Below are 8,263 nucleotides of genomic sequence, written 5' to 3'. Positions count from 1 at the left end.
AATGCAACGCCTCACGGCACAACGCCTCCCCCCTATTTGACCTAGATAATTTGTGTGTATGTATTGATATGTAGGCTCTGTGTGCCTTTAAAAAAAAATATGATGTATGTAGTTTAAATGTATGTAGTTCTGTCCTTGAGCTGTTCTTTTTATATTAAAGTTTTGTATTATGTTTCATGTTTTGTGTGTAACGCAGGAAGTGTAGCTGCAGCTTTGGCAACAGCTAATGGGGATCCAAATAAAATACCCCAAAAATACCAGCAAACCAAAATTGGTTCTGTGAATGTTCCTAGAACATTTGTTAGGTCGCACCAAATGTTCGCATAACAAAAAAACTGTTCTGTCGTGGTGATGATTATAGAACGTTTGTATAAAACATTCGCCTGATGCTGCAAGGACTAGAACACATTTAATCTGTTCTTTTAAGGTTCCCAGAATGTTTCATTAGGTTGTGTGAACAGTCTGGTAAAAACATTGTGGGGACATCACAAGAGATGTGTTCCCAAAACAAGAAAACTGTCCGGTTGTGTGGATGATTAAAAATATATTTTAGGGTGCAATGGTTTATGCAAACATTTTGCTATCATCACCACGATTGGACAGTTTTTGTGTTGTGACAACATTTGCCGCGACCTAACGATTGTTCTGGGAACTTTCACCGAACCAACTTTGGTTTGCTAGGGAAGACTTTAGAAAAGCAAGCAATAATGTACTGAATAAAACCTTTACCCAGATTTTAGCAGAGATGCAGAGAAGCATATTTAGTTTCTTTAAAAAAAAGAAACACCAGTCAGGAGGATACAGACAGCTCAAGACGTAGGCTTAGATATTTTTTTGACATAGAATTAAGCACGATGATTATGGCTCTAGATTGCAGGGAAAATATGTTTTGGGTGTTTCAAAATGCAAAATTCTCCAATTGAACCCTACAGACGAAGAACCACACATGTGACAATTTTTCCATTTTAAGATAATCAGTTATTTTTAAATTATTAATTGTGTGTACCACATTAGGTGTTTTATGGTTGAGAAGTAATTCACCATACCCATATCTTCCAACAACAATTTATATATTTTTTTGTTATTTCAAATAATACTTTTTTTATTGCCGTTTTAATTTTTAGAATGTGGAAGAACAGTACATCCCCAGTGATGATTTCAGTTTGTGGAAGAACAGTATATGTGACATTTTGCATGACTCTTGTAAGATGTCCTTTTTTAAACACCTGATATGATGTTTTAAGTACTTTCAAGTACAGATGCCCTTCATGTAAATAACTTAAATGCAATATGCAGTTAATTCATTTGTATGGAGGTTCATTTAAAGGTGGTCTATCAACTTTAGCACTGATGACTATTCTTAAAAGTTGAGTCATGAAATCTTAGTCTCATTTAAAATGAAGCCCTCAATGTGAACATACCATAGAACTACCAAAATAGAATACAATTAAATTAATTCAATCAAAACATGCACAACTTGTAAATATCAAATAGGGATACATGTGATGTCCCAATATGCATGTCCATTATGCAGGTCCCGAAGGTCAATATTACAAAACGTTCAGAAAACCATTCTCTTTGTGTTTAACACTATGATCAGCAATTAAGTTGTGAATTGCGTTAAACCCATGCTAAAGGCAAGAAATGTCCTTCTGCACTGAGGTGACAGCAGTAAATAAGTATTAACTGCTTAGAGTTAATGCTAAATGTGGTGACAGAGAGACAGTGCATATTGTAATGAATAAAAAAAGGGAATCAAGATCAAATGAATACTCACATACTGTATGTGATGACTTATTTGTTTTTAATTCATTCAGATTAAAAAAGGTTCAAATGATCAAACAGAACACATTGTACATAACATTTTCTACACTAGGAACAACATCTTAAAATTAAATTAATTCAATATATTGTGCTGGTTCAAATCATACACAAATTGATTCACATAGAAAACACCTACGATACATTTAATTTCCTACAATAGGGGTGACATGTCTTCTGAAATGTATACAGATTCAACATACTACAGTATACAGGTTCAGGGGATCATAAACTCACAGAAAAAACGGTTCATTATGTAGCTTGGTTTAACAACAAATTATTCACTCTGCAGTGATTTATAAAAAGAGCGTGCAGCAGCTGGCAAGTAGTTGAGCAGGTCATCAGATCTTGGTACTTGTATTTTTTGATGGGCAGAGGACTCTCATATGCTCTAGGGTAGTAGATTGCAAAATAGGGAGGTTGAGGTGTAGCTCCTTGTTTTGGTTTGGAGATCAGCCACGACTTCCATCCCTCAAATAGACTGTGGCTCTGTCTGGTGTACAGATTCCAAGGATCCTCAACTGAAATTAGAACAGAAACATTTTAAGTTCCTGACATCAATAACAACTTTCACAGTCAAGCATTAGGATATCTTATTGTTAGAACAACATGTTGCATGTTGATGGGATGTTAGTAAACTATTCTCTGTGCAATACCTGTGACTTTTAACCACCTCACTGAGGTGATCTGTAGTCCAGCTGGTCGCTTGAGGACAGAATCTGGGAGGTGCCTGAAGTCTTCACATTGCATCCTGATCACTTTGAATGGTTTTGCTGGTTGTGCTTCAAGTATCATCTTTGAAACATCATCAGGTGTATGAAGGACTGACACCTTGCGCCTCTTCTCGATGGTGGCAAAAGATCGATCACAAGGAAGAAAAGAATGACCAGAGACCATGAACTTCTGCTCAACTTGGGTAAAGTAACCCATAGAGACGAGCATCGACATCAGATTGAGCATCCGCCAGTTGTTATTCTGCCCACAGCATCTGTCAGCATCTGTACAGAGAATACAATATGTTTGTAATTGATATTCATATAGACATTAATTCATATGTTCACTTGCCTGAAGATGGCTGTTGGTTAGCTGGAACACAGACATGAAAGTAACCTTGCACACATTCAATCTCTGGCCTGCTTGCTGTACATGGTATTTGAAGGTTTGTTTCCGTCGTTTGTTCTCCTTTGTATCCTCAGGTTTACGTCTCCGTTTCACCTCATGCTGCAATAAAAATTGACAATGATGAATTCAGAATTTAATATACTGTAGCACATTCAGGATATTGCTTGATCAGGACCTCCATCTTTCACACACTCCCAATCTATACACAGAATGAGTTTGTATTGCACCATTGTGTAACACAGCACTTTTAGAGTTAACGTTAATGTACGTATCATTACTGTCAAAGTTAAACTATGCAAGTGTTCAATATAGCTATTATAATAATAGGCGTTTTGTCTTATTTCTAACCTGTTCTAAGCCGGAGAGAATCAACGCTTTGTTGTTTCTCGTATGGGACAGTATAGAACCTGTTGAACAGATGCAGCTTGCGCTCATCAGTCACTTTCCACAATCCTTTCTGCACGTCGTGGAACACGCTCTTCCCTGCAGGATACAGTGTAACTAGCTAGCTACTGTAGCCATGTCGAATCATCCGGTGGACGGAGAAAAAGTAGCTAGCTATGTTTCTTCTATAATCTAGCAATAACATTTGTAACGATAATGTATGAGTTATTAGCCAACGAACTTTAGCTAATATGTTTTCTCTATAGTTACAAATTAGATAACCCACAAGCTTGATTGTTTGATATACGGTTCTTCCACATACCTCTTTTGGACAGCTTTTCCCAGTTTTTTCTTGACCCTTACGATTTGTATAGGGTTTTCCCGCATCCCGTAAGATCTTCCTTTGCCTGTCTTTCCATTCTTTTTGTTTTGTTTTACGTTTCTTTCCCACATTTCTGCGATTTTCATCAGCAACAGAAAGGTTTTGCGCTTGTCCGTCCATTCTGAGTGGTGCACATAAACGGTTATTCCACGAGAGCCTATCTTTAAATTTAAAATTATTGTTAATTAGCGCGTGGAAAGCTTGTGAAACCGGTTCACTATAGAAAAATGGTGTCCAATAATGATTTTTCATGTATATCTCTTTTTTTTTTTTAAATGTCACATATATGGTTCTTCGTCTGTAGGATGAATTTACGGACAGGGGGCATAGCTAAGAATTTTGGGCTGCATGAAGTCCCTGCACTGGCTACATGATCGTACTCATGTTTTGCCCAGTGAGAGACCCACTTGTGCTACTCTAGAATTGTGTCACTTCAAGCTTTCCAGAGACACATCAGAGTGCACAAAGACCTTGTGTTTGTGATGTGTTTCCTGTGAAGACTTTTGTGTATTCACCAGACGCTCCCACTGAAACAGGATGACATGGACAATTGGCTGCTCTTGCTTCATCCGGGCTGACCCAGCTCCCTCTGACCCCTAACTTCCTGTCTCAATGTGTAGCTCTGGCTCGGGCACTTCCTTCATACATTAGTTTCACAATCGTGTTGGTGTGTGTATGCGTGTGCATGTGTTGCTGACGTCGTCGGTCCTCAATCAAGGCACTGTGCTGTTCGCTCACTCAACATGTAGGCCTGGTGAGCCACAAGCATCTGATTCACACACACACACACACACACACACACACACACACACACACTTTCCTCATCTGTGCTCCACAGATAAGAAGGCTGAGGAAACCAGAGTATCCCGCTATGGGGGAATCTTATGGATAAATTAAGCGTAGCCAGTTCAGAAGGGAAAACCAAGTGTGAATGCTTCAGCTGATATTGCACCAATTGGATTCAGAGTCTAATGACATGCAATTTATTTAAGTTGACCAGTTCTACACGTGCTCCTCAATGCCGGATGTCACGCGCTGCCGTGCTGCTGCAAGCTGCTGCTCGCTATGCTTGCCATTTCTGATATCCCACCAGCACTCCAGCCTTCATCTGTCTGGGTTCTGTGATTCTTTGTTCAGGGTACATTGTTATCTTTTCCAATAAATGGTTAACAAACGTACACGTGGTGTTTTCTTGGTTGTAATGGTAAATAGAGGCTTCTCTGGTTTTAATGGAAGACGCTCAGGGTTAGGTGTAGATCGGGCTTTCTGAGTCTCACTGTTTTGTTATCTTATAAATATTATTCTGAGACACCTGATACTGTGTGTGGCCCATTTGTCAGCCGTGATTATGTCTGGGGTGCAGAGTTGGGTTGGAAAAGCTTGCTGTGACAGACAGAACTCCAAGAAAGCTGGGGTTGATACATGTAAAGTGTAAAGATACATGTATACATGTAGAGTGTCTTTAAATCTTATATGCTCATATAAACTGCCCTCTGGAGAGGAAACATGTCTGGAGACAACACACAGGGAAAGAGACGTGGATACAATGCATTTAGAAATTCATTGAGGCCGATTGTTAGGGCATTATTAGGGCTTCTGAAAAACTATGATCAGTCAATGGGAAATACCATTACACTCTTGGGTATATTTAGAGCAATATTGGTAGAAATGTGAGTGCTAGCCATTTAGACAGATTACCTTGGCGTTCTCAGGCCTGGGGACTATGGTGGTGTCCGTGAGAGGTTGAACATGTCAGTGAATACTGCATGCTCTGAGTACGGGAATGTTAACCTGTTGAAAGGTCTTACTCACATCGGCTACGGAGACTGATCACACAGTCGTCCGGAACAGCTGGTGCTCTAATCATGGTTAAGTGTTGCTTGACTCGAAGCGAGCATAGAAGGCATTTAGCTCGTCTGCTAGTCTCGCGTCACAGGGCAACTTGCGGCTGGGCTTCCCTTTGTAATCCATGATACTAAACCCTGCCTCATCCGACGAGCGTCAGAGCTGGTGAAGTAGGATTCGATCTTTGTCCAGTATTAAAGTTTTGCCTGTTTGATGGTTCGTCGTAGGGCATAGCCGGACTTCTTATAAGCATCCGGATTTGTGTCCCGCTCCTTGAAAGTGGCAGCTCCAGCCTTTAGCTCAGTGTGGATATTGCCTGTAATGGCTTCTGGTTAGGATATGTAGGTACGATCACTGTGGGTACTACGTAATTGATGCACTTATTAATGAAGCCTGTGACTGATGTAGTAAACTCCTCAATGCCATCGGATGAATCCCGGAATATATTTCAATCTGTGTTAGCGGAACAGTCCTGTAGCTTAGCGTCCGCTTCATCACACCACTTCCATATTTAGCGCATCACTGGTACTTCCTGTTTGAGTTTTTGCTTGCAAACTGGAATTGGAATTATGGTTAGATTTGCCAAGTGGGGGGCGAGGGAAAGCTTTGTATGAGTCTCTGTGTAGAGTAGAGTTTTTGTATCCTCTAAATGAGGTAAAATGGATATTGTTTCCCTGCATTAAAATCCCCGGACACTAGGAGCACTGCATCTGGGTGAGCATTTTCTTGTTTGCTTATGGCATTATACAGCTCTTTGAGTATGGACTTAGTGCCAGCAGTTTGTGGCGCTATATAGACAGCTACGCAAAATATAGATGAAAATTATCTTGGTAAATAGTGTAGTCTACAGCTTATCGTGAGGTATTCTAACACAGTTGAGCAGAACCATGTGAACCTCGAGATGTTAAGATGGCGCCAAAGAGCATTGCTGACGTTTTACATGCTCCTAATCAACTGTGCTATTTTTTATTTTTTTTTTGCGTTGTTTGTAACTAATGTTTTATTTAATGTTGCTGCTACCATCTCTAATGACCGAAAATAAATTCTGGACATCAGAACAGCGATTACTCACCTCAAACTGGAAGAAGCTTTTTCCTTTATCGAGTCCAACGAGAAGGACATACTGCTTCCCGGGAACAGGCCCAAATCCCCATCATTTGCGTGAAGAGAAGACAGAGGCACTCCTAGTGGCCGGAGACTTTAATGCAGGCAAACTTAAATTTGTTTACCAAATTTTTACCAGCATGTCACATGTGCAACCAGAGGAAAAACAACTCTGGACCACCTTTACTCCACGCACAGAGATGCATACAAAGCTCTCCCCCGCCCTCCATTTGGCAAATCTGACCATAATTCTATCCTCCTGATTCCTGCTTACAAGCAAAAACTAAAGCAGGAAGTACCAGTGATTCGCTCAATATGGAAGTGGTCAGATGACGCAGATGCTACACTACAGGACTGTTTTGCTAGCACAGACTGGAATATGTTCCGGGATTCATCCAATGGCATTGAGGAGTATACCACCTCAGTCATCGGCTTCATCAATAAGTGCACGACGACGTCGTCCCCACAGTGACCGTACGTACATATCCCAACCGAAAGCCATGGATTACAGACAACATCCACACCGAGCAAAAGGCTAGAGCTGCCGCTTTCAAAGAGCGGGACTCTGATCCGGACGCTTATAAGAAATCCCTCTATGCCCTCAGACGAACCATTAAACAAGCAAAGCATCAATACAGGATTAAGATTGAATCCTACTACACCGGCTCTGATGCTCGTCGGATGTGTCAGGGCTTGAAAAATATTACTAACTACAAAGGGAAACCCAGACGCAAGCTGCCCAGTGACGCGAGCCTACCAGACGAGCAAAATGACTTTTATGCTCGCTTTGATGCAAGCAACACTGAAGCATGCACAAGAGAACCAGCTGTTCTGGATGACTGTGTGAAAACGCTCTCGGTAGCCGATGTGAGCAAGACCTTTAAACAGGTCAACATTCACAAAGCTGCGGGGCCAGATGGATTACCAGGACAGGTACTCAATGCATGTGCGGACCAACTGGCAAGTGTCTTCACTGACATTTTTAACCTCTCCCTGACCGAGTCTGTAATACCTACATGTTTCAAGCAGACCTGTGCCCAAGGAAGCGAAGGTAACCTGCTTAAATGATTACCACCCCATAGCACTCACGTCGGTAGCCATGAAGTGCTTTGAAAGGCTGGTCACGGCTCACATCAACAACATCCTCCCGGATACCCTAGACCCACTCCAATTCGCATACCGCCCCAACAGATCCACAGATGGACAAAAGGAACACATGTGAGAATGCTGTTCATTGACTACAGCTCAGAGTTCAACACCATAGTGCCAACGAAGCTCATCACTAAGCTAAGGACCCTGGGACTAAACAACTCCCTCTGCAACTGGATCCTGGACTTCCTGACGGGCCACCCCCAGGTGGTAAGGGTAGGCAACAACACATCTGCCACGCTGATCCTCAACACTGCGGCCCCTCAGGGGTGTGTACTTAGTCCCCTCCTGTACTCCCTGTTCACCCACGACTGCGTGGCCAAACACGACTCCAACACCATCATTAAGTTTGCTGACGAACACAACAGTGGTAGGCCTGATCACCGACAACGATGAGCCTATAGAGAGGAGGTCCGGGAACTGGCAGTGTGGTGCCATGACAACAACCTCTCCCTC

The 8,263-nt window shown here is 41.7% G+C and overlaps 1 long non-coding RNA gene across 2 annotated transcripts; it reads right to left on the bottom strand.

Moving 5' to 3' along the window:
- Positions 1-1,787: 1,787 nt before the first annotated feature.
- Positions 1,788-5,236, bottom strand: LOC149975185 (uncharacterized). Of its 2 annotated transcripts, XR_016488678.1 has the most exons (4): positions 3,650-5,236; positions 2,932-3,042; positions 2,478-2,819; positions 1,788-2,342 (listed from the first exon to the last, which is right to left on the bottom strand). It is a non-coding gene; the product is annotated as an uncharacterized LOC149975185 (long non-coding RNA). The 2 variants fall into 2 exon arrangements; XR_016488677.1 differs by lacking the exon at positions 3,650-5,236 and having other exon boundaries at positions 2,932-3,598.
- Between the last annotated feature and the right edge of the window lie 3,027 nt (positions 5,237-8,263).

This window comes from Oncorhynchus mykiss, chromosome 19 (assembly GCF_057628025.1).
Source record: "Oncorhynchus mykiss isolate SJ-2025 chromosome 19, ASM5762802v1, whole genome shotgun sequence".
Lineage (NCBI taxonomy): Eukaryota > Metazoa > Chordata > Actinopteri > Salmoniformes > Salmonidae > Oncorhynchus > Oncorhynchus mykiss.
The sequence above is the reverse complement of the archived record's forward strand: the minus strand, read 5'-3'. Positions and strand labels throughout refer to the sequence as shown.